Source organism: Oryx dammah, unplaced genomic scaffold (assembly GCF_014754425.2).
Source record: "Oryx dammah isolate SB20612 unplaced genomic scaffold, SCBI_Odam_1.1 HiC_scaffold_4, whole genome shotgun sequence".
Lineage (NCBI taxonomy): Eukaryota > Metazoa > Chordata > Mammalia > Artiodactyla > Bovidae > Oryx > Oryx dammah.
Window position 1 is genome coordinate 50,784,911 of NW_024070188.1, and position 27,297 is coordinate 50,812,207.

General features: G+C 40.2%; 1 long non-coding RNA gene across 1 annotated transcript; it reads left to right on the forward strand.

Moving 5' to 3' along the window:
* Positions 1–5,260: 5,260 nt before the first annotated feature.
* On the forward strand, positions 5,261–27,058 carry LOC120862754. The gene is made up of 3 exons (XR_005720837.1): positions 5,261–5,280; positions 5,335–5,343; positions 26,967–27,058. It is a non-coding gene; the product is annotated as an uncharacterized LOC120862754 (long non-coding RNA).
* The last annotated feature ends 239 nt before the right edge of the window (positions 27,059–27,297 follow it).

Consider the following 27,297-nt stretch of genomic DNA (forward strand, 5'->3'; position numbering starts at 1 on the left):
AGTAAGGGAGGTTAAGAGAAATACCTCTCTTCGTGGAAACTAAACATGGGTAATAAGTACTGCTCCAAATGTGATAATGAATTGATAGCTAAGACCCAACCTGAACTACTTAGGTGTTTTCCTCCTAGGAACAGAGGAAGCAGAGAGTTGGTTTCATATAAGATTTTGACTTTCCTAGGAACTATGAATCCAGGGAGAAGTCAGTTTCAGTTGCCATATTTTAGTTATGAGAGCTTTATGACATAAAAGTAAATGCAGGTTGATGGTCATATTACCATAACAATATAAAAGTGGTGCTTAAGTGTGATTTAACAATAGCAAAACCATGTGAAATTTGAGATGCTGTGAAACTGAATAGCATTAAATGATTATTTCCACAGTTATGAATTATGTATGACATTTGAAATAATGTGAATTTAATGATTATAATTATAATAAACATAAGAATTTAAAGATAATTTTTATCATATTGAACTTGAAAATTATACTAATAAGTCAATGAGGAAATAAATGAGAATAACAGGAGTCTGCATTTATGAGAGAGTGTATGATAGAAAATTACTGCCAAAGATTTAAACAAGATTGTTATTCTAAGGACACTTCTTCATAGAAAGGCTTTTATAGGTTATCAAATCTCCTGAGAACTACAAAACATTGCTTGATATTGATTCCTGGCAAAAGAACGTGAATTGATAGCCTTAAGAGATTCAAGCAAAGCTAAGAGTAAGATATACGTAAAACACCGATAGAAACACAGAGTTTCAAGAAAGTCACTCTAGGTCTATATAAACAGAATCCTCATGGGCATTCTTTCAAAACCACAAGTGTCTCTCTCTTCTTACTAAGTGTGGTACCTCAGATAAATTCTCTAGCTGGTGCTAACTCTGGTGACTCACAACTAAATCACGTACCTGTCTGTAGTTGGTGATGAACCTTGGTGACAATTCTATTAAAAATAGAAATTTTATGTCACACTGCAAAATCATTAAATTGTCTAATTTGACAGAATGTCTTCTTGACAGGCAGCTGCCACTGATTTTTGAGATACTCTTCTGGAATATTTATCAGAACAATAAAGGGAAAGAAGAAATACTTCTTATCTAGGCATCACATTTTCTCAACTGGAGGCTGTCTTGCTAGATAAAATACAAACATCTTTGCAATTAGAAAGCTTTGAGAAGTTAAAATATGTGTTGACCACAAGAAGTGGCTGTTACAAACATCAGGGGCCTCAGGATATAGTCTGCAATGTTAAGTTCTGTGGCTGCATGCTGCCCTGGTTTGAGTGTAGGTTAGGATTAAGTCATTGTAATTTTTTCCAACAAAAAGTAATTTTCAAGCCCTGTGTTTACCTTGCCCATTCCCTTGTTATTTAATCTTACAGAAAAACCTAATAAGAATGCACTTTGAAAGGTAAAGAAAGAAAACCAAAGCATTCTTTTTGGTACTTACCTAAAGTTATATATATATACATTTATACTTACCTAAAGTTATATATATATATTTCCCAGGTGGCTCAGTGGTAAAGAACTTGCCTGCCAATCCAGGAGATGCACGTTTGATCCCTAGGTAGGGAAGATACCCTGGAGGAAGAAATGGCAACCAACTCCAGTATTCTTGTGTGGGAAATCCCGTGGAAAGATGAGCCTGGCAGACTACAGTCCACAAGGTCACAAAGAGCTGGACATGGCTTAGTGATTGAGCACACATGCATATTATATGTAGGCATATATTTTCTCAGCTTGCATTTATGTATACAATATTCTTCCTTCCAAATTCCAAGTATCCTTTCTATTCATTTCATGGTCCAGATTTACCTATCAGACACTCTCCTTTCCCAGCACAGATGTGGTCTGTTTAAAAATAATGTCAAATTGAGACAGGTATATTATGAAACAAAGAAAAAAAGAGAAGAAAAGAAAAAAACAACCACTTCACTGCTTTCCTTACTTTGAGATACCTACCTCCCATCCACCTTTCTGTCTGGGGGTAAATCAAGCATCTGTTTTACTGGGTCTTCACTTGCAATAAACTGACCACTGAGGATTCTCTTCTGCCCAGTGAGTTTTCACAGGGAGTGACAGATGCCTGTCTGTCCATCTCCCAATCCACCTCCTCTTCTACCACCAGCCTGAGCACCCTTTCCACCTCCTCCCACTCCCAGTGCTCCCAGCTTTGGCTGCCAGGCCTGGAAGAGAGCACACAGCCTAGGGGCTCTAGGGTTTTCCTAGGGAGCTTGGGCTTAACACTCAGCTAATCTCCAGCCCCTTCAGATCTCTCAGAGTAGCTACAATATGGATTAAATGCTTTTAAGGTCTCATCTGGAAGTCTATCCTCCAGTTACAGCCTTCCTTTCCTAAAGGAAACAGATAAGGTATGCCCGTGAATTCTCACAGAGATTTTGCACCCTTACTCTAGAGGTGTGTTTCTTAGAAGACACAGGAAATTCTTCTTGAAGTCTCCTTGAAGTCTCTCCTGTCAAATATCCCCCATTGGTCAAAGTTTTCACCATGAGGAATTAAATCCCTCCTACTTGGAGTCTGTAACATTCAGCCTTTCTCTTTGGCCTCAAAGTTAGATTCTATTCTCTGAAATATGCTATTAGGTTCAGTAGGAGTTTGGAGGTGGTCAGATATGGAGCTACAAAACAGGTGTCAAAGAATTTGTCTATTTATACTGGAGAAGATATCATATCTAGAGGAGCAAGTATAATTCAAGCCACCAGTTAATTACACTTGGAATAATTCATTGTTAATCCCACATGTTCTGCACAGGTCAACCAAGTGGGTAAAATGCAAATGTGATGGCATTCACCACCCCTCCACATTCCTCCCACATCTTTGTCATTTTGGCACAGAAGGGTGGTGAGAGGGGACTTTCATTCCACTCTCATGACCACAGTATCCGAAACTCCACACTTTAAGGAGAGAGACTAGGAGCATCATTACTTACTGTATACCCAGGAACTGAAGAAATAACCACTTGCTGGTCTGATGGATCCATTCAGTCAGTCTGCTTCAGGATGCATCACATCTTATAGATGAGAAAACTAAGTGAAGTGCCTAAGTGCAAAGTGCCCCTCCCTCAGGACAGTGCTATTAAAAACCACCCCAAAGGGACTTCCATAATGGAAACTGGCCATTCCTTCAGAGTAGCTGTGGACTGTTTCAAAGGCTTTGTTCAATTCCTAAGAAACACATTCTTTTCACAGTTGTGGTTCATAGAAACAAGAGTAGTTCAGAAGAGAATATTCCATCGTTTATTATGTACTTGAAAAGCAATTTCACATCGCCACTAAAGTCATCTGTGATTTGTCTAGACTTCATCACTGTAAGTGCTTCTGAAGTTCACGCATTCTTCTGTCACTTCTCTGCTCCAACACATAGTCATTCCAGTCATCACAGGGGCAAATGAATGGGGTCTACCTGCTCTCATACTCTTTGTGCAACTAACACATCATCAGACTTTGGAAATCTTGCATTTGATGGCACATGTCAAAGCTTAGATTAAGCCTGTTTCTAGAGGTGAATGCCATTTTAAGCTTGTGAAAAGGCAGCATATTCTGCTTTTTTATCTTGGTGTGCCTTTGGTGTTTTGCAGAGCCCTTTTCTTTTATGGGACTGAGTCATCTTTATGACCTCCATCAAATGTTATTATTATATGTTCATAGAGATCTAGATCCATATCAAATTTTCATGCCAGTAAATCCATCCTAACTGAATGAATGAGAGGCTGAAAAGGCAAGAGCCACAACCATCAAAGCTCCTGTCTGGAGCAATGAACAGTTCCTGAGGCTTAATGGAGATGTCACAATGACTTAGACTCTTGCTCCTTGCCTGAAGCTGCCTGGCTCCCAACAGAGCCCTGGTTCCAAGTGACCCTGACTTTCTGAGTCTCTTCTCTGATCTAGCAGTTGGAGAATATCAGTTTAGCCTTTATTAAATCATACTCAACATCTCTTTATAACTCAGGAATAATGAGCTGCTAAAGATGCCAGAGATATGTAAACAAATTTGTTAATTTTTTATTTTGTTGTCTTAACTGTTCCCAAGATAGCTTTACTCATTTTACAACTTTTTAAGTATCTTTAAGTGTCACAGATACATGTAAGATTATTCCAGGTGGCACAGTGGTAAAGAATCCACCATCAAATGCAGGAGATGCAAAAGATGAGGATTTGATCTCTGAGTCAGGAAGATCCTCGGGAGTAGGAGATGGCAGCCCACTCCAGTATTCTTGCCTGGAAAATTCCAGGGAGAGAGGAGCTTGGTGTGGGATACAGTCCATGGGGTCGCAAAGAGTCAGACACAACTGAGCATGCATCCAGAATCAAAATCAAATATCTAAAGAATAGCAGTAGAAATATGAAGTGGAAGAAAGATCAGAGAGTCAAGATAGTAATAGGGCATAGTTACCATTAGGTATAAACTTCAGGACAAAGAAACATCAATGTCTGGCTCCACAATCTTGTGATTAACAATTTGAATCCTTTGGCATTTTTGTTTTATGCTTTATGCTGTTTCTCTGTGGTTATTCCCTCTATAATCCTCCTGCCAACAGAAAAAGTTCAAAGAGTTACCCTTGGCCAGTGTTTCTCAAACTTTAATATAACTGCATACAACTGACTTGGGGATCTTATTAGAAAGCAGAATCTGATTTAGTAACCCTGAGGAGCTCAGGATGCTGCACAAGGTGCCAGGTGATGTCGATGCTGCTGGTCCATGGACCTCAGACCACTCCTTGAACAGTGAGGCAGAGGACGAGATCTTATAAAGAGGGAAGAAGCTTTACCACTACTGTATCCACTTTCTGGCTTATCCCTCACCTCAACCATAATACCAACAAATAGCTCAGGTAGTATTTGTTAGCCCATCCATCAAGGGCAGGTAATGCTCATCACCCTCTCCTATCATGATTAAGTGGCATCCCCAAGCCCCATGACTCTGTTGCTTCCTGGGTCTGTGTAGCGGGCCATCAGACAGACAGACAGACAGACAGTGAAGTGGCTCAGCCATGTCCAACTCTTTGCGACCCCATGGACTGTAGACTACCATGCTCCTCCATCCGTGGGATTTTCCAGGCAAGAGTACTGGAGTGGGTTGACATTTCCTTCTCCAGAAAATAGTTACAGACAGTGAAGTGGCTCAGTCACGTCTGACTCTTTGCGACCCCATCAAGTCCGACCAATTCATCCTCTTCTATATCTCTCACATGTCCCCTCTCTTGTCTCTATATGGCTGGTTTAAGTTTCTCTAGCCTGGGAACTTCTCTGGAGGTCCAGTGGTTAAGATTCTGCCTTCCAATGCAGGGGGTGAGAGTTCGATCCCTGATCAGAGAACTAAGGTCCCATATGATACAAGATGCAGCCAAAAATTTAAAATTATAATAAGAAGAAATTCCTCTAGCTTCTTCTCCCTCTAATCCATCCTTTCTATTTCTGCCAGAATGATAATCCAAAAACCAAGTTCATATTGCCTTGAGGAAAAAAAGCTAACCTCCCACCCCAGTAGAACACAAGTCCCCTTCACCTTCTGGCTGATGCTCAAACTTCCAAGCTGATACTGCCCCACTTCCACATACAAGTCCTGGGCGCCTGTCCTACAAAGGAGGGTCAGGCTTCTGGAAGAGACCCTGTTCTCTCACCTCCCTGCCTTACACATGCCTTAATTTCTCTCATGAAGATTTTTGTCCCCTACTCCTTCTTTTGTGAAACACCTCCCTTAAAACTCAGTTCTAATGTCATCTGCTCTCTCAGGTGTTTTTGCATTCTCTTCTGCTCTCAGATAGCCTTCAGTCCTCTCCTGTATGCCTAAGCCAAACTCTATTCTCCAAGCTCACATCTCACAAATGTTTCCTTTGATTCCTCTACCTGACCTGACTGTCTCTCTCACTAAAACTGAGGGTTCCCGGAGTTAGTGAGTGAGTGAAGTCGCTCAGTCGTGTCCGACTCTTTGCGACCCAGTGGACTGTAGCCCATCAGGCTCCTCTGTCCCTGGGATTCGCCAGGCAAGAGTACTGAGTGGGTTGCCATTTCCTTCTCCAGGAGATCTTCCCGACCCAGGGATGGAACCCTGGTCTCCCGCATTGCAGGCAGACGCTTTAACCTCTGAGCCACCAGGGAAGCCTGTGTCTTTTTCAAATTGAAATAGAATTGATCTACAGTGTTACATTAGTTTCAGACATATAACACAGTGACTTGATATTTTTAGACTATACTCCATTTAAAGTTATTATAAAATATTGGCTATATTCCCTGTGCTGTACATTACATCATGGTATCTTATCTATTTTATTTTATTTTTAAATTTAAATTTATTTTAATTGGAGTAGTTTGTATCTCTTTTTTTCATATCAACAATTATTTATTTATTTTTAATTTTTATTTTTACTTTATTTTACTTTACAATTCTGTATTGGTTTTGCCATACATTGACATGAATCCACCACGGGTGTACATGAGTTCCCAAACATGAACCCCCCTCCCACCTCCCACCCCATATCATCTCTCTGGTTCATCCCTGTGCACCAATATCTCTTAATCCCCTTCCCCTGTGTGTCCATCCCCCATTCTCTCCCCACTGGTAACCACTAGTTAAACTGTATCTTATTCATCTTCCCACTGAAGTGTAGGACCAGTGCCTGACACCTGACTCTAGGGAAACCTGCTTCCCCATCACAGATTTCTCTTATAGCACTTTGCCTGGTCTTCAGAATGGGAAGACCTCCAGTAGCTAGAATAAGAAAGAGTATAAAGATTAGACGGGACCCACAAAGCCCCAGTCTTGCCTGAATATTTGTGCCTCTCCGGAAAATGTCAGAGAGGAACAATTTTAAAGATGTCATACCAAATTTTTTTTTTCAGGAGATTAAATCTGGTAATAAATAAACAAATATTAAAGCTTAAAAGGTAAATCTCTCTTTTGCTTTTGTTCTTTTTTTTTTCCCCTTGGCTAAGAATGATGTTTGAAATATTCACATGGGATGTGGGAGGCATTTCACAGGACTTATTTATGACTAACTAGTATGAGTTCCTCTGGGAAAGGCACGATGCCTGTGGATCAGGTTCAGCGCCTCTGAAACCCTCATTTATCTGCTGGGGACCAACTCCCACCCTCCTGATGGAGCCTCCTCCTATCTTCAAGCTCAAAGACAGGAGAATGTGCCAGGCGCTCTACCACAGCCGCTTCCTCTGAGATCCACCCTGAATTCCTGCGGGCGGGGGCGGGGCTGGGGGTGGGGTCTGACGGTGCCAGGTGGAATTTATTTTCTTGTGGGAGTTATGCTGGGTGAGAAAATTCGCCTGGATTAGTTCTGTTACTTGCTTGGGTGTTCCTACTTGCCCTCCTGCCATAAGCCAAACAGAAAACGTATTTTCTAAAATAGATAGCCTTGGAGTAATTTCTGTTCAATGTGGTTCCATTGCAATTCTTTTCTTCATATCAATCGAGTGATAAAGGAATGGGAGACAACTTAGAGATGCTCCACAGAGCCTCTTCATTTTGCTGATGAAGAAACAGACCTGGTGAAAGGGAGGGATTGAGGTGGCTCCAGATGGTGACAGAGTTGGAACCAGAGTCCACAATTCCCAAGTGCTGGGCTAATTCCGTCTCTAATCAGAGTATCTGACTATCAGTTGTACATTTTGTTAAACGTTATGGATGTTGGAGTCAGCGGGCCTGGATTCAAGTTGGAGTCCAACTAATTTCTAGTTTTTCCTGAAAAGATACTAAGTCCAGTATTGTTACCTGTAAAACAAGTAAACAATAGTTACTACTCTCAAAAGGTTTCTGTGAGGACCAAATGCATCATGATTAAAGAAGTGCTTTGTAAAGATTAAGACATGTTACCAACGTTCATTATTGCTGCCCCTTTCGAACAATTAGTTTGTCAAATATTTTGCTATGGAATTTAATAGAATTTTGTGTCACTTACAAAATGAAAACAAACTGATTTTAAAAGTACTTCCTATTCTAAACGAATACATGTGAAATATATAAGATGAAGAGAATTCTTGGAGCTGTAAATTTATCTTTAGTATTTCTCTTTTGCAGTTGGCCATGTCTCAACACTTGGAAGAAAAGCTATGACAAACCTAAACAGTATTAAAAAGTAGAGACATCAGTTTGCCAACAAAGTTCCGGATAGTCAAAGCTATGGTTTTTCCAGTAGTCATGTATGGATGTGAGAGTTGGACTAGAAAGAAGAACTGATACTTTTGAATTGTGGTGCTAGAGAAGACTCTGGAGAGTTCCTTTGACAGCAAGGAGATCAAGCCAGTCAATCCTAAAGGAAATCAACCCTGAATATTCATTAGAAAGACTGATGCTGAAGCTGAAGCTCCAATCCTTTGGCCACCTGATATGAAGAGCTGAGTCACTGGAAAAGACCCTGATACTGGGAAAGATTGAGGGCATGAGGAGAAGGGGGCAACAGAGAATGAGATGATTGGATGGCATCACTGACTCAATGGACATGAGTTTGAGCAAACTCTGGAAGATAGTGAAGGACATGGAAGCCTGGCATGCTACAGTTCATGGGATCACAAAGAGTCAGACACAACTTAGAGACTGAACAATGATATGTCCCAACAGACCTCTCAATCAATCTTGCCTTTATCCATCTTAAGTATGTCAAATTTGCTTTGAGAATTAGCCAGGATATTACAGCCACTGGCCCTCATCCTTTCTTCTTGGTCATTTTTTCCCCCTTTGGGACATCCAATGCCAAGCAGAGGTTAGGACAATCAGACTAATTACTCAGGGGACTTCACCAAATTTCCTTGAGGATTCAACAATTCAACAGAAATTGAAGTACTAACTGTCTTAACGATAACTAACACTTGCACAGACACCACCACGGAATAAGCCATTACCCACTTCTTTCATCAGTTAACAGAGGAGACTCACTGATATAAAATAACTTTTGCCAGTGCCCCACTGGCAAGTTCTGATACTAAATGTGTGTATTTCCTATTCAGCACACTATCGCCTTGGCTATTCCCAAGGTTTACATAGAATCTTTATATCTTTCAGAAGCAGTAGCCAATGTGTGGGTACAAATAAGGGTGGGGAGAAGAAGTGCTGAGACTTTTTGAGTTCTTATTTATATTTGGTGAAAATCCTTATATGACATGTATTTACTATTGTAGGCAGTTAGCCTTATTGGCAAAGCTCAGTAAGAGTCAAAGAAAGCTTGTTAAGGACCATTCGCCATCATGGCTGGTTTTGTATGAACACACATCCCCTTCTTGTTGGTGATGTGACAGCAGGAAGGAAGAAGGGAAGGTGTGCCATGGGACCAGGCTCCGAGTTGGAGGCTGAAGGTGGGAAGCAGGGAGCTTTCTGTCTAGGAAAGCCTATGAGTTTTGCCCTCTTTTTCAGATGTGAGCAGAGAAAACTGTGAGATTTAGATGTGTTTAGTGTTCATGCTTGCCAGCTGTTGCCCACATGGGGCTCAGATCCAGCCTCCAGTGACATCTTTGCTTTCCTGTCTCACGGCATCTGTGTATCCTGGGGTCGACAGAGTCAAAGCATTCATGATGTTTATTGCTAAGACATTTGATGCAATGAGAATGGTTTCCTTGGGCAACTTGAAAACTCACAAAACTCGATTTGACTGAGCTCAAGCATTTGGAGCTCCAGTGCAGCAATAAAGGTAGGAGGCATTGACAGGATATGAGAAACACCTTGACTCAGACACTGGCACCTCACAGCCACCTGGTTCTTGTTGCTGCTGGCATCTGCTATTCCTCTTCCAGGGCCCATTCTCTCCAGGGTGCTCAGAGAAGCCACCCAAGGCCAGAAAATGATTAGTAAGCCTCACCAGGGACCACACTCTTCTGTTGCTAGTTAGAGTCTATATCAAGGTGACTTTGACTGTCCCCCAGACTCTGGATACACCTGTCTGGGGCTCCTTTGGTGAACATCCTCTAGTTTGTCTGACCCAAATACATAAAAGTCACCAACTTTCAAGCTCTTACTAATCTTTTCAGGCCTTCCAGGGTACTGAAGGTTTCTTTACCCTACCTGGGAGGAGGAGACCTGGCCACAACATTTGTAGGGCCCAGTGCAAAGTGAAAATGCAGGAACCCTGTTCCCAAAGCAAGAGAAAACATGCCTTAAATGTGCTTGGATATAAACTTTTTCTTTTCTCCGTGGCCTCTCTCTTCACTTTTCATAGAATTTTTTAAATTAATATTTAGTGTTATTACAAACAAAATTTTTAAATTTAAATGTATAGCCTGAATGTTCCCATTTATCTTGATATTGTAAAATGCCAATTTTAAATGAAAATACAAGAGCACTTAACTCATATGCAGAATCACCAAAATTACACAATTTGTATATCAGAACTGAAACAAGCATACGCATGTTGTTCTAACCAGAAGAATGGGAAAATGTCACAAAACCACCTGGCTTTATTTTACTTATTAATATACGCATATACCACCTAACTCTCTTTTTGACTTGCTGATGAGAAAGGAAGGACTGAAATGACCAGAAACTCTGAGTTGCTCCATCTTTCCCTTTCCTTCTATGTCATCATTTCAGTTTAAGAGGTCAGCTGATGCAGGGAGGTACAACAGTGGGAAAGGATGTGATAGAGATCCTTGGCCATCTGTATTTCTGGACAGATGTTCAGAATGTTCATAGGCATCCCTGTGCTCATGGATCACCCTGTGATAATGGACACCTGTTTTCACAGACACCCTTTGCTCACTTATCACGTGCTCATAGAGCATGGTGAGTGCTAAGTGTAAGTGAGGAGGGAAATGATTAACTACACGCATATTTCACAGATTTCCTTCTTTCTGTTCATCATCCTTGCCCCACTGTACTAAATATATAAAAATATACTTATCAAGAATTTCAAGATGGCAACAGCAGAACATTAAACCCTGCATAGGTCACAGGCCCGTGAAGCCAGCCTGAGGCCTAACCTGTTGATGTTCATCATCCTGCTGCTTAACTCTCATTGTAACCAGCTCTGAGATTCTTGACATCTTCTTGTACTGTCTTCCCAAATTTAACCCACTTTACTCATAGAAGTCTGACCTATACAAATATGTCAGGGCCCCTGCTCCAGCAGTCTCCTAATAGTCTCTTGTCCTGTCTCCACTTACAGAGCTCCAGCCACAACTAGTGTTGGCAAGGGAACCAAAACTAGGCAGTGGGCTTCCCTGGTGGCTCAGTGGTGAAGAATTTGCCTGCCAATGCAGGAGACAACATGTTTGGTCCCTGGTCCGGGAGGACCCCAGATGCCTCAGAGCACCTAAGCTCATGTGCCACAACTGTTGAGCCTGTGCTCTAGAGCTTGGGAGCCACAACTACTGAAGCCTGTGGGCTCTAGAGCTTATGCTCTGCAATAAGAGAGGCCACCACAATGAGATGCTCGTGCACTGCAACTAGAGAGTGGCCTCCACTCACCTCAACAAGAGAAAAGTCCACACAAAAAGGAAGACTCAGCATAGCCAAAAAATTAAAAAATAAATAAATGGTTAAACAAACAAAACAGGCAGCTTCTAGGAAACCACTTGGCAAATGCATCCCTGGGTCTGAATATGTCAGTGTGCCACCTGCAGTGTAATTCCTGCAAACAGCTAAGATAAAATCTAATCACTGTCTCTGTAATCATTCACTGAAGTAACACAAACTATGATTTTTAACATTCTTCTAGCACAGTAGATAGTCAATGAGGCATCACTGAGGCAAAGACAGATTTAAATCTAGTATGAGCCTGTAACCAATTAAATCAGGTGAAAAAGTTCAAGTTTAGGCTCTGCTGCTAATGAGACCAGTAGCTTAGCCTCCAGGAGCCTTGGTTTTCTCCTCCATAAAATGGATCACTCATCTCACAGTCTTGTTTTGAGTCTAAGGTGCTAATGACTGTGAAAGGACTTTGCAAACTCTAAAGTGCTACACAGGGACTTTCCTGGTGGTCCAGTGGCTGAGACTCTGTGCTTCCAATGCAGGGGGTCTGGGTTTGACTGACTCTGGCCAGGGAACTAGGTCCCATATGCCATAACTGAAGATCCTGAGTGCCAAAATTAAGACCCAGCACAGCCAAATAATAAATATTTTTTAAAAAATAATAAAGTGCTACACGCTGTTATAATTTTAAGATAATACTGTGATGTGAGGTGTAACTGAAGTTTGGAAATAGAAAATAAATATTTAACATTAAGTTGAAAAGTGAGTACTCTATCCCCAAAACTACAAGATTCAGAGAATATAGGGACAAAGTCAACTCCTCTGTTCCTGGTCTCCCTGATTGCCCTGAGTTTCCATATGCCCAGACAGAGAGGGGGGAAAGATGTAGACATTGGAGGTAAATGACAATGAGATGGGGTAAACACAGTCAAACACTTTGTTGTAATTTGGTTAGTTAACAGCATGTCTTCTCTGCTTAATACTAAGCTTCACAAAAGTAGATCTTTTGTCTTGCTTTCTGCTGTATCCTTAGAAGTCAGCACATTGCTGGGCATGCAGTTAAGTGTTCAGCAGTTATTTTTGGAACCGATGCATGAATAAGGAGGAAAGAAACAACAGACTGTGTGCATGGCTGAGGGATGCAATGAAGAGAAAAGAAGGCAGACGGAAGGCATTGAAATGCTGTTTTACTGAGCCTGTCCTCTAACTTATAGTTCTCATCTCAACTGCTGTTTTATCCAGATGCCCAGAAAGAGTATTCAACCTTTTGTTGTTGTTTAGTTGCTAATCATGTCCAACTCTTTTGCAACTTCTTGGACTATAGCCCACCAGGCTCCTCTGTCCATGGGATTTCCCAGGCAAGAATACTGGAGTGGATTGTCACTTTCTTCTCCAGGGGAATCTTCCCAACCCAGGCATTGAAACTGTTTCCTGCATTGCAGGTGAACTGTTTACCACTGAGAGACCCAGGAAGCCCACTCAACTTTTCAGCCTTCTCCTTAAAGATCCTTCTGTTAGAGATTAAAATTACCACAATTCTCTTCTGCCACTTCTTCACAGGAAAAAAATGAGATTTCAGAAAAAAATATAGTCCCTAGAACTTGTATACTAGGGAGTATTTGGGGATCAGTCTCTAGTATTTTGTATTCTTAGGGAATATTTTAATGCCTAATTGTGATAGTTTATTCATTTTTTACCATGTGCTGTGGCAGTTTCTATGTAAGAAGTGAGAAGTACTCAACAAGTGTAGACAGCCAGAACCATTGAACGGAACATGACACACAGTCTACATGTATCTTTTTTCCTACAACACAATGCAAAGCTTTTACATGCTGATGTGCTAAAAATACTGCATCCATTCTGTTTGTTGGTTTATCTATTGAATCTGAGAGAATTTCCCTTGTGGGATGCAATAAAATAAGTCAACTTATCCATTCTACACAGATAAAATGGATGTTCAAACAGCAGAGCTGTGAGATTAAACCCTTTCCTCTCTGACTCTCCCCTTTTTGTTCTCAAGAGAATCTTTCTAAAATCTTCCTTGTTTCTACTTTATATTGAATACTGTTTCTATTCCCAGTGAGTTATGGTCACCAACGTTTTTAACACCAGTGATCAGTTTTGTGGATGACAATTTTTTGACAGGTCAGGGAGAGGGAATAGTTTTAGGATGATTCAAACACATTAAATTCATTGTGCACTTTATTTCTATTGTTGTTACATCAACTCCACCTCAGATCATCAGGCATTAGATCCCAGAGTTCGGGGACCACTGAATTAGTAGATTTTAATCTAGCTTCTTTAGTCACAGAACAAAAAGCTTAAATTTTCTCTTGATGAAAGTGAGTTTACTTTACTGTTGCCTTTAAAATGATAGATGAATGATTTATAAAGCACTGACTCCAAAATCTACAACAAAAAGGGACCTGAGTATGCCTTCAGGCTGCCATGTAGTGACAAGACATAAGCACTATTGGCATGTGAGTCTCCATTCATCATATATGTTAGTTGCTCAGTCATGTTTGATTCTTTGTGACCTCTTGGAATGTAGCCCGCCAAGTTCCTCTATCCTTGGGGTTCTCCAGGCAAGAATACTGGAGTGGGTTGCCAATCCCATATCCAGGGGATCTTCCTGAACCAGGGATTGAATCCAGGTCTCCCACATTGCAGGCAGATTCTTTACCGTCTGAGCCACCACGTGGTATAAGCAAATAAATATAAAATCACTGTTTTAACATTAAACAGCAAGCCCTCATAAGTTATAAAATTTGACATCCTAGAGATTGTGATTTCTAAATTCATTGGGTTTTTTTATGTTTTGTTATCCAGATTCTTGTATCAATAGGAAGTAAAGCTGCTATAATTTCCGATGAGTATTATGTCATATCTCAAATAGTAGAACCAAGATTGGATAGTACCACCACACAGCACATGGAAACTGACTTTTATTTTGTTGGGTTTGTTAGTACTCTTGACCCATGACATGCTTATTTTGCTCTCCACCCTTCAACTACCCCTATATTTCAACATTTGTATAGAAAAATAGGTAGTATTGTTGCTTCTGGGAAAAAACATTTTTTCCATCATCGCCCAGAATGGACTCAAGGACCTGTATGCCAATGTGGTGTCAAGTTTGAGAACCACTTATCTAGAACAGTGTTTTTGAAATTTTAAAGTTCATATGAGTCTCCTGGGATCTTAACAAAATCCAAACTCTGATTCAGGAGTTTGAGGTGGGTCTGTGGAGTTTTCTCTTTTAACAAGTTCCTGGATAGTCCTATGAGTTGGAAGAACACACTTTGATAGCAAAGATTTAAAACAAAGGAAGTATGCTCTGTTCAGCAAAGAACAGTTCATACTTGATTACTGAGTTAATTGCCTAAGATGACACAGAGAAACAGAAGCTTGTAAAAGAGAGACAAGGATGATGAAGAAATTTGACCTCTTGTCCTGTTCAGAGCAGTTAAAGAAATTAAGAGCTAGTTAGTCAGCTAAAGACAGTACATTGTGGAAATGATAGCCAGTTTTCGAGAGCTGAAAAACTGTTGTATAGTTCCAAGATTAATTTTGTTCCTCAAGGAACAGAACTAAAAGCAATGGGTAGAAATTAAAGCTATGCAGCTTTTGGATCAACATACAGGAGAATATAACAGCCAGAGCTCCCCAGAGCTCCTTGCTTTGGAAGGAAGGAACTAAAAGCAATGGGTAGAAACTAAAGCTATGCAGCTTTTGGATCAACATACAGGAGAATATAACAGCCAGAGCATGCCAAGGACTGAGTAGACTGCTTTGGAAGGAAGTGTACAAGCTGATTTAGTGATGATTTTGTGAGGCTTCTACAGAAAGGAATCAACACAGGAAAGGAGATGGATCACTCCAGAGGACATTTAACATACCTTCCAAAATTGGGTCTGTAATATTCTGGGTCTTTTTTTAGCCCAGTGCCTGCTTCTAATGGCAGGCAGTCAAGTCTGAGATGAACAGTGGCTATAAGCCAGGGACCTCTTTCCCTTAGTGGTTATATCCCTTCTTGAAATTATAAAATTTGGTTTACCTGAATATTAATGCAGATTAACACTCCTACTTCTTCCATCTGTATTTTCCTGTTTTGCACGTGTTCTACTTCTTCTTTGAATTCAACTGGAAAAATTGCCATGGCAGTGTAGCTCTTTTGATGCAAACAACTAGAGCTGGCATGTTAGTTAGTCTAAGCATCTTCCCTTGGTTCTATTCCAGTTTGTCTCTCCCATTTGTTGAAGCTAATTAAAGCATTCAATTTACAGGACATTCTCCTCCAAGCTGTGAATCATTTAAAGGATCTCCCTAATCCATTTGTTGTTTATGTTTACATCTGAGGGATGCCTTGAAATTCTATACAGCTAATCTGCTCAAGAAAGAGCTGAGCACCCAAAGAGGTAAAACCCTTGCTTAATAGTCCTAACTGAGGGACCTCCCTGGCATCTAGTGGTTAAGACTTTACCTTCCAATTCAGGGAGCACATGTTCGATCCCTGGTTGGGGAGCTAAGATCCCACGTATCTCACGGCCAAAAACCCAAAACATAGAACAGAAACAATATTGTTAACAAATTCAATAAAGATTTTGAAAATGGTTCACACACAAAAAAATAAAATCTTCTTAAAAAGCCCTAATCAACATTTTAGATTTTCTTTTTATAGATTCAGGTGAGACAGGATAAATGAATACAACTGCTGACTATTTTACTTAAGCCAGTTTATAGTTGATTATATATGATGGCTAGGAAGTAACTCTCCTTTACTTATACAGAATTTCTCAGTAAGTACCAGATACTCAAGAATTGGAGTCATGCTAATATATTGGCATTTTAGTCTGGTAGCATAAGAATTTGAAAGTATATTTTGGATGATTGATATCAAGGGTCAATGAGGTCTGGACACATTCATAGCTCTCCCTTTGCATTCCTAGCCTGGCATGATGAGCTGTCTGTTTCACACATCAGCATTTTTCCTCCTTTCAGTTTGCTCTGATCTCACTCTTCGGAATTTGATGGGGCTGTTTGAACCTCAGTTCTAATAAAGTTTTCATGTGCAGTAATTTACATGTCAAGAAACATTTTACATATTTGACAATATAATCATTGACTATGAACCATTTTCAGCAGTTATTGTCTACAAGGAGCTATAGTGTATCTTCAAACAGTGAGCAGCGAACAAAGCTGTTTGTGATTTTATATCCAGTGATACAAGTGACCTCCTGAGAGAAGAAATTCAGTGTAATACTACTATCACATATTTTTTACTTCAGCATTTGAAAAATCACTCTGTATATCCTATAACAAATAGAATTAGCCCTTTTCAAGCAAGAAGTTAAAATCTACATAGAGAAAGAAGCAAAGTTTATAGTTCCAGAGGTCAGAAGTACAAAAGAAGTCTTACTGGGCTAGCACAAATGGAGACCCATACCATGCAGTTAGGCAGAAGAACTCAGCCTCCTAAAGATGTCAATATTCTCTAAAAGTTGATCTATAAATTAACATAATACCAACAGGATATTTTTCATTAGATAAATTGACTGTAAAGTACACATGGCAAAATAAACAAGCAGGAATATTCAAGAAATTCAAAAAAGGAAAAAAGTGAAAGAGAATAGACCCACTAGATATTAAAACACCTCACAACAGCTGTAATAATTAGGATAGTAGAGCTTCCCTCATGGTGTAGTGGTTAAGACTCCCTGCTTCAAATGCAGGGGGGCATGGGTTTCATCCCTGGTGGGGGAAATAAGATCCCACACACCATGCAGCCAAAACAACAAATAAAATATTTTAAAAAGTAATTAGGATAGTGAAGAACTAAAACAAATCTGTTGTGGAAGAGATTGCTCATTTTTAACTAACAATTCTGGATTTAATAGAATTCTAATTTTATTGGAAGTATGGTATGGTCTATAAGCTTTTGTCTCTCCATGTTAATATGCTGAAGTCCTAACCCTGCAAAGTGTTGGTATTAGGAGGTAGAGCCTCTGGGAGGTGATCAGGTCATGAAGGCAGAGCCTTCATGAATGAGATTAGTGCCCTTATAAAAGAGGTGCCAGAAGGATCCCTTACCCCTTCCTCCACTGTGTAAGGACACATCAAGAGGTCAGCAGTCTGCAACACAGAAAAGGGCCTTTGCCAGAACATGAATATGCTGACACTCTCACCTTGGACTTCCTGCCTCCAGAATCATAAGAAACACATATCTGTTGTTTATAAGCCATCCAGTCTGTGGCATGTTGTTATAGCAGTCTGAGTGGACTAAGACAAGGTGCCAGAGTGCCTATTAAGGCTATGTCTTCCAGCTTTCCCTTGTAAAGTTTGGGTGGCCACTGTGACATGGTTGGATATCGAGGTTTCCTATTTCTATTGGAACAAGCTGCCACAGACTGAGAGGTTTTAAACAGCACAAATTTATTATCTTATACTTCTGGAGGTCAGGAATCCAAAATGAGCCTTAGGAGGCTAAAGTGTCACCTGTCCTGTGTTCCTTTTGAAAGCTTCAGGGAAGTTCTGTCTCCTTGTCTTTTCTAGCTTCAGAGGCCACTTGCACCCCTTGGCTCATGGCCCTCTTCTCTCACCAAAGCAAATCATTTCAATCTCTGTTTCTGTCATCACATACACCTTTCTAAATTTGACAGTCTTGCTTCTCTATACTTTATATTAGGCCCCTGCTGACTCAAAACAATCTTCCCATCTTAAGAACCTTAATTTAATCATATCTGCAAAGTCCCTTTTGCCATGAAAGGCAACAAATTCACAGATTCCAGGGAATAAGACATGGGTATCTTTGGAGGTGGCTCAACGGTAAAAGAATATGCCAGCAATGCAAGATACGTGGATCTATGGGTTCAATTCCCAGGTCAGGAAGATCCCCTAGAGAAGGAAATGGCAACTCATTCCAGTATTCTTGCCAGGGACATCCTGTAGACAGAGGAACCTGGCAGGCTGAAGTCTGTGTGGTCTCAAAGAGCTGGACTGCTGCAAAGTTGCTTCAGTTGTGTCCGACTCTGTGCTACCCCATGGACCACTGCCTACCAGGCTCCTCCATCCATGGGATTTTCCAGGCAAGAGTACTGGAGTGGGTTGCCATTGCCTTCTCCTAAGAGTTGGACGTAGCAACTAAACCACCACCAGCACCATCTTTGGAGGTGCACTCTTCTGCCTATCACAGTTGGTCTTCTGGATAGCTTATTATAAGGAAACTAAGGATTTCCATTGCCAGCAATGATATAGAAACAAAAACTGGATTTGATCTTCTGCCATAAACAACTAGAAAACTGGGAGGGGGTGTGGAATCTAAAACAACTGTTTCCAGTTATTGCAAAATAGACAGCCCAGGACTGTGATCCCTGGGAGAGCAGATGCAAAGAAGGTGAATGCTACCATCTCCCTAGCGTTCTTCCTGGAGGTTGTTTCCAGACATTACATGAAGGGAAAGGAAATTAAACAGGTTTTTTGAGACTTTTTGAGTCAAAGAAACAAATATTGGAGTTTAATTACCCAGAAGTCACTGGAAGTTGCAAAGAAGAGTTCTGTAAACAAGGGAGCTACACAGAAAATGAATCTCAAAACTTGGCCTAAGAGTCATCTTGAATCTTTGCTGAGTAGTAAGTCATGCATAGAGTAAAACTTCACACAGAGAGTCATATAACTACCAGGTAGCTATGAAGTGAAGAGCTCACCAGGGCATGGAGATTTCAAGTCCTAAATAAGCAGAGTAGAGATACTTGTTGGTATTCATTCAGTGTAAATTCTAGTGGGTCATGGCCTTAGTAATATCATCACACTATCACTGCAGTGAGAATTACTCTTGGGAGGAAGGGAAAGAAGAAGAAAGGAAGAGGGGGAAAGCATGTAGTCAAAAAATAAAAAGGCAAAAATTTAGCAGGAGGCTCACTCATTGGTCATTTTAGAGTTTTTTTTTTCTTCCTGTTCAAATTTTTTTCTTTAAAAAATTTATTTCATAAAAAATTTTTTAATTTAAATTTTTAAAAACTGAAGTAGTAACTATGCTAAAGCTTTTGATTTTGTGAATCACAACAATCTGTGAAAAATTCTTGAAGAGATGAGAGTACCAGAATCCTTACCTGTCTCCTAAGAAACCTGTATGCAGGTCAAGAAGCAACAGTTAGAACCAGACATAGAACAACTGACTGGTTCAAAATTGGGAAAAGAGTACAACAAGGCTGTGAATTGCCACCCTGCTCATTTAGGTTACATGCAAAGTACATCATGCAGAATGCTGGGCTGAATGAATCACAAGCTGGAATCAAGATTGCTTGGAGAAATATCAACAAGCAACTTGATACTTTTTTGTTCTTCTTCTAGCAGCCTGGATGGACTAAGACAAGTTGCCAGAGTTAAATTAATTTCATGGCTAAGTAAATCTCATGGCTGCAGTCACTGTCCATACCACTCTAATGGCAGAAAGTGAAGAGGAACTAAAGAGCCCCTTGATGAGGGTGAAAGAAGAGAGTGAAAAATTTGAGTTAATAATTTTCAGTGTTATATTTAATTGTTCCTAATTTTGTGGGTGTTAATTGGGCCTCCTCACTACATTAAAAGCTCCCCATAGGCAGGAAATCTTTTTGGCATACTTCATGAGGCCCTACACAGTCCTGGCCTATAAAGTGATTATTTGCTGATTGACTAATTGAAATGTTTATGCTTCCCACAGGGAGATGGGAACAAGTGGGATGTCATGCTTTTCCTACAGGGGTAGCCAACCTAATTCTTAGGCCAACATCTCCAAGAGAGTCTTTCTCCAGCTGCCGTATACCCCATTCTTTCTCTGAGCATCTAACAAGATCCAAGAAGAGGCTGCAAAACACCCATTCTGTCTGTGGCTCCCAGGAGATCTATATGCTCATGCCAGCCCACTCTCAGCCTTTAGTAATCTGGTACAAATCTTAGCTGAAGGCATCTTTGCCCATCCTTGTATGGAAGCCCCATCTTCCTTTTGCTGCCTTGATAGGTAGGACACTGCTTATGTTCTGTCTCTCTGTGGAGGTGACTGCCTTGCCTTAATTTCCCTTAAATTTTAGATTCTAAAATTTTTCCTAAATTTTAGGTGAATTCACCTGTGGGATGGTGTTAAGAACCATTATTATTTTGCAGATTATCCAGATTTTTTATTGCTGGAATAGGGATGTTGCTCTTTCTAGCTTTCTATATCCTCAATGGAAGCCAAAAATCCCACCCAGATTGATCTTAAGGAATCTGTCCTAAGAGGACAAACTGTATTTGTATACAGATAGACACTTTGGTATATTAATAAATTGAATAAAATCAGAAAAACTCAAATAATGGTAGCTGCTGGGGGGGGGAGGGAAGCTTTAATTCCCAGATACTTGACATGATAACATTTCTTTCTCACTCATACCAGAGTTTGATGAAGGCTGAGGGGCTTTCTTGCATGACTATTTCTTCGAGTGACAACTCTAAGATATGCCTTCCTTTACATCTGCCATGAGTCCTTTTGGTTTTGTAGAGAATGAAAGAGAGAAAGTAAGGAAAACTTAAAGTATATTTTAGGGTCAGACTTGATATTTCTGATTCAAATTCCCAGCCAGAAGCCAGTCACATGGCCCCAACCTAGCTGCAAGAGAGGCTGGACAGCATAATCTTCCTGTGTTCCTTGGAGGAGGAAATGGGGTGGATGATGCTGGTTTGAAACCTCGAGAATTTCCCAGAAAAAAAATCTGAAACTGCCTCATCCCCATACACAGAGGAAAGAAGAGACCAAAAAAGGACAGACCATTCCAGATGGGCAGGTGGTAAGGAAAGTTAGGAGGCTCATCTTGGGTGGCCACAGGATGAGTGGACCTCTGTACTTACCTACAAAACCTTAAAGTTTATGTAGTTAAAGTTAACCAGGCTCAGTCATGTATACCATCCAGATGGTTTCAACAAAACTTTGCTCATTCAAGTCTGCATTCTTGGAAAAATCTCTCAACTATGAGAACAGTGAACAGAGCACACATTCCAAGGACAGGGGAGGGAGTGAGGAGCCTTCCATTGTCAGAGTCCAGCTCCGAGGTCAACTGGAGGTCACATCCTCTCAATGACCCTCCATCTAACCAGTCTCTGCCACAACATTATCAATAGCAAAAATTGTTAAACTATGACACCTTTACATGTTAGAATGTCACATATTCACTGAAATCTGCTTTTGTAAAAATTCTAATATCAATGGAAAATGCTCAAGACATAGTATTAAATGAGAAAAGAATATAAATTGAAATATACACTATGGTCCTATTTATGTGGATACATACAGTTACATCTGTGCAGTTGATACATACAGCTACAATCTAGTCTTTCTGAAGACTAAAAAATTCAAAAAATTCAGTGGCTTTCCTTGAACAATAAGATTATGACTGATTTTAATTTTTTCCCTTATAAAGTTTATACTTTCCAGATATTTACAAGATTGTATTATTTTGTGACACAATTGTTTAGTGTTTATTTTAGGAATTTGAGTCAGAAATATCAAGTCTGGCCCTAAAATATACTATAAGTCTTACTCACTTTCTCTTTCATTCTCTAAAGAACCAACAGGACTCATGATTTAGAAAAAAGGTATTGGGAACTTTCTGAGAAAACTAAGGCATTGAAACTGTAGGGAGAAAATTCTTATGGCAACTTTGTGAATTGCTCATATTTTATATTTAAAGTCTACGAATAATTTTCATTTTCATGGTATGACCATATCCTTAGATGAGGAACTAAATGTGATCTGAAGACAACACCTGTGCTTCTATAAATGAAATTCTGGTAATTTCATATAACTTGTGCCTTAAATAATTGTGACCATAGTAAGAAGATAAAATATTTCAATTAATGGTAGATCTAGATAATCAGCAGTTAGAGTAAATGAAAATGCATAGAATCAAATAATCATATCCCTTTTCCCTCTTCACTTTTTACATTGAATTGGGCACTCAAATCATCTTTCCTCTAGCTTCTTAGTGGGTATAGAAGCATCTCTGGTGCTCGTTTCCCACCCACGTCCTTCTACTCAGCCTTTCCTTCTCAAAACCACTGTCAGGATGATCTTCTCAAAACACTAACCTGATCCTGGATAGGAGCAGACAAGGTGAAATATCTGGAGACTCCAGTGTGTGCAAGGAACCCAGGTAAAATCTCTATGGCTGGTTGAGCACCAGCCCAGGCTTTGCACTTGATGTACAGAGTGATTGGACAATCTGACCTCAGGATCCTACAGAGAGGTGGTCTGTGCTGCAGAAGAGACTTCCTGATAGGTACTAGAGATGAGAGCAGACAAGAAAGACAAGCCTAGTGTGCAGTTTTGAAGGTCAGGGCTAGAAGTTTTCATCTGATGTCTAGAGTAAAACTCAGAAGCTACTCAAGGACTCTGAGGAATGTAGTGAGAAGAATAGAAAATTACATCTATTTTCTCTCTTTAATTTTCCTAATATGACAATGAGAGCTATTGTCCACATGGAGAAGATTTGGATGAAAGCAGGCACTTGAATTTTCCCTGGGACCGTCAACTCTCCTCATCTAATATTTAACGAAATTAGTGGTATCTTGTCTAAGAGGTGTGTATAATGCCATTTTTTGTTATTACTCTTTTTACATTTTTTAAAAAGAATTCATCTCTTACAAGCAAATGATTCAAAGTCTTCTGTAGAGCTAAAGTCAGGGCATTCCCATCACTTCTGCTTTCCTCTCTTGGTGGGGGCAGGAAAGGAGCTTTTATCTTGCTGCCCGAATCCTCAGGGTCATGACCTTAGATTGCCCTTCCTCTTCTCCCTCTTGCTGCGCTTCTGATACACAAATAAGCCACCTAAGACTCAGAAAGGAGAACCACAAAAGAAATGCTCTAGAAAAAAATACAAGCCGTTAAGACTCAAGTATATTAAAATAAATAAATAAATAAAAATTTTTAAAAAATTTATAAAGATTCAAGTACATTTTCCCTATTTTATATATTTTATATGGCAGTGATAAATGTTTCATTTCTCTAGTTAGTATATGACTTTATAGAAGGAAGAATTTGAAGTCAGGAAACGGAATAACAAGGGGGTCATGATTTGATAAGGAAAAAGATACAATTGTACCTCTCACTTTACTGAAGACCAGCATTTTTATCTGTGCCCTCTCCCCATTACAGGCATGAGAAATTTTCCCAGATTGTACAACCTACTCTCATTACTGCACATCCTATTTATGGCTACCTACCTAATTATCTTCTTTGGAAAGATTCTCTAAAAAAAGACATTTCACAGAATAGAAACAACATACCTGAAGCAGTAGAAATGAAAGGAAGGGCTGGACATCAACACTAACAGAGGGAAAATCCTGGTTTGTACTGGCACTCCCACCAGGAGGCCTGACCCCATTCTCAGGCCTCTGTTTAGGCTTGGAGTGAGATGGGGGCAAGATTGAAGTGCTGCACTTGCGCCCCAAAGGTTGGTGGATGGTGCGTGAACACATACAGATAGGCCTTAAGAAAGGGCTTTATGGGCTCTTGGCTAAGAGGCCACAGTAGAATTAAGTTCTGTTCTTCTGTCTGCCCCTGTGTATGACTTGTCTAAGATCAGGGTCTATTTCTCCATCTTTTTCTGCACAGAGGCTGCTCTTTTCCAGAGGTTCCTTCACATCAGGCGTTTAGGCACACCTCCTGCTAAACAATAGGGAGAAAGTATCTGTTTCTAGAAGGCCATCTGCTCTCTCTGAGAAGGGGAGTCCATCACTGAAGGCAAATTTTAGACAGGCAAAGAAGCAGCTGACTACCTCTTGTTAATTTCAGAAATCTAAAAGAAGCCACCCACACCAAACACACAAACACATAAGGCGTGCTTGCCGCATGCCTAAAATGCTATCCCCACCACCACACTACCTTACTGTCACCATCTCACCTTAAAACAATGAATTTTGGGAGGGCCTGAAGGCAGAGAAGAGAACTCTGAAGCAGACAGCATGAGAAAAAGAAAAGAAAGCCTGGGGTCAGCATCCCTGCTACATATCTTCCAAGCTTTGAGAACCAAGACAAACACTCCCAGGCCTCGGGTGCTTCAAGTGTGTGGGAAGAGAGAAGTACTAAGTTGTCTCTAAGACTCTTTCCTCTCTAGTGTTTCACTATTCCATTTGATCTCATCAGATGCTCCTCTGGCAGACAGAGAAGCAGAGAGGGTGCACTGGAGAACACAGGTGCTAGAGCTGCCCAGGTCCCAGTCCCAGCTCTGCCACTTAAGCATCTTAGTCAAGTCACTTAACCTGTCTCACTGCAGCCCAACAATGAAGATCAAATGAGATAACATGCATCCATCCATCACCTTTTGTGCATAGCAAACCACACCAAAATGGCAAGAAATAATAAGTACTGGCCAGGATGTGAAGAAAATAGAACCCTCTAGTGCTGTTGGTGGCAATGTAAATTGGTGCAGCTACCAATGGAAAACAGAATGCAGGTTCCTCAAATAATTAAAAATAGAACTACCATATGTTCCAGCAATTTCACTCTTGGGTACTTATCTGAAAAAGACAAAAGCATTAATTTAAAAAGATATATTCACCCTTATGTTCATTGAAGCTTTATTTACAATAGCCAAGATATGGAAACAACCTAAGTATCCAAAGATAAAAAAACGGATAAAAATGTGAGACATATATTTACATAGGTTTCATATATATATATATATATGATGGAATTTTACTCAGTCATAAAAAAGAATGAAATCTTGCCATTTGCAACAGCCAGGATGGACTTAGAGGTTATTGTGCTAAGTTAAATAAGTCAGACTAAAGAAATACCTTATGATTTCACTCATATGTGGCATCTAAAAAAACAAAACAAATGAAAAAACGTAACAGAATAGAAAAGAGTCATAGCTACAGAAAGCAAAGCAGTGGTTGCCAGAGGAGAGGGGGTGAGGGGATGAGTGAAATAGGTGAGGGAAATTAAGAGGTACAAACTTCCAGGTGCAAAATAAATGAGTTATGGATATGAAATGTGGGGAACATAGTCAGTAATAATACAATACCTTTGGTGATGAAAGGGGTCAAAATACACAAAGAATCTGCCTGCAATCCACGAGATGCATGTTTGAGCCCTAGGTTGGGAAGATCCCCTGGAGAAGGAAATGACAATCTACTTCAGTATTCTTGCCTGGAAAATCCCATGGACAGAGGAGCTTGGCAAGCTACAGTCCATGAGGTCGCAAAAGAGTCACAAAGACATGACTCAAAAACTATTAGCAGCTAAGCTGTTAAATATGAGAAAGAAGAGGTAAGGAAAGGGTGAGAGAGTGAGAGTGCAATGTGAGGGCACCTGACTCAAAGTAAGCTTTCAAAATAGGCCAAGTCATGCCCAGAACTACTTCACGATCTTCCAGGCTGGCCGTGGTGGTGGAACTTAAGTAGCTGCATAGAACTAACTGTACTTCTGTCCCGGGGATCTGTATAAAGGAAAGTATCCTAAGTCAAACAGGTCAGAGCCTGAGACATGCTGTGAGAAAAGAAATAAGGAGGGGGGATGAACAGTAGGAAGTGTACTGAAAAATCTAACTTCAGCTATAGGAGGTCCTCCTACAATAGCATTCATCTGTTAGACATTGTCAGAGTAAGTTAACTGATCAGTCAATAAGGCCAAATGACTATGGTGGGTTGTGAGCAGCCAGGGTAATAAAAGGCAAACACTGGTGCCAAAGTTCCAAACTATTCATGGCAAATCCTAGTCAATGGCTAAGGGCACTGAGAGAAAGATGTCTGGTTTTTCTCACCTTCCATCCTGTGAGGAACTTGCAAAAATTAGGTCAAACCCAGAGCTGCAAAGAAGTTGGTTGGAATTCAGAGCAGTCCGTCTTGGGGATATAAAACTCAAGTTGGAGAATTGAGTTGAAGCCTCATCCAACAATTGGGGCCAAGAGAGAAAAGACTGGGAAAAGCTCAAATGGTGACTGATGGTAGGGGACAGTCAGGATTCACTGCAGGGCTTTTGGTCTGTGCCAGCAAAAATAATTCTGGATTCACCTACTGCAGCTGCGTTGCTAATGGACTTCTTGCCCTCTTCAGGACTGACTCAGTTGTCACATGGGTCTGAGTCTGAAAAGAAGTCCTTAATTACCCAAGTTAATGAGAGCAAGAGAGCTCCTCTAACTGCATTCATCACAGATCTGTGTACCTATTTTGAAGGAGGTGAAGCAGTGGTTCTGAGCATCATCAGTGGAGACAGGCCTGGGTAGAAAGTCTAGCTTTGCAATTTACTTCTTCTCTTCTCCATTAATCAGCTTCTTTAAAATACAGATCATAATTGTACCTACCTTGAAGGATATTGACAAAACAACTGGGTTGAGTTCATATATATGGAGAACTACTAGTACCTTGCTAATGCTAAGTGCTAGTTTTACCATTTTGAGTCTTTCTTCCCTCTGCTTAAATTGTCCATCTACCATGGAGTTTAAGAAAAGAGTAACATGAGATGTCCTACACTCAAAGCTCTTAAAAAGTTTGTCTTTGGGGGCTTCCCCTGGCAGTCTAGTGGTTGTTAAGACTTAACCTTCTAATGCAGAGGCTGTGGATTCAGTCCCTCATTGGAGAGCTAAGATCCCACATGCCTCATGGCCAAAAAAAATAAAAAAACACGAAACAGAAGCAATATTGTAACAAGTTCAGTAAAGACTTTAAAAATTATCTACATCAAAAAAATCTAAAACACTTCATCTTTTAAAATTATGTGACCATACAATTTTAATTAATATTAAGCAGATTTGATCAGAGATTCATATTAATTCATTCTTGCTGAAGTTTTTTTCTTTGTACTTTGTGGTTTTGGCTGAGTCTATCTACCAGAGCAAAAGAAAAAGAAGAAGCTTATAAGTAT